This window comes from Carettochelys insculpta, chromosome 25, assembly GCF_033958435.1.
Source record: "Carettochelys insculpta isolate YL-2023 chromosome 25, ASM3395843v1, whole genome shotgun sequence".
In the NCBI taxonomy this organism is placed as follows: Eukaryota; Metazoa; Chordata; order Testudines; family Carettochelyidae; genus Carettochelys; species Carettochelys insculpta.
Genome location: NC_134161.1, coordinates 391,028 through 391,387, shown reverse-complemented (window position 1 = coordinate 391,387; position 360 = coordinate 391,028).

Sequence of the window (360 nt, the reverse complement as noted above, 5' to 3'; positions counted from 1 at the left end):
TCGCCGCTGCCTGCACTGACGTGTGCCCGCCCTGCGCGGCCGCGGGCTGTGCGTGCCCAGGCGCTGGCGCCTGTGCTGACCTTGTGGGGAACTGACACCCAGTGGCTGTGCCAGGTCCCGTGTCGAGACAGCATCACAGGTTGACTTTCAAGTCACCTAAGTCCGGCTCTGTTTTGGGTGGAACTCAACGTCTCCTCTCCTGAGACAGCCTGGACCTCGCTCAGGCAAACTCGGGGAGCCGCTTTCCCTTAACCTGTGGGCAGAAAGGGCGCGGGGGGGGGCTTGTGGGAAGGTTGGGACTTGGGGGAGCTGCATTCAGTTCCAGGCAATGTTGAGATAGACCCCCAGGAGAAGGGCAGG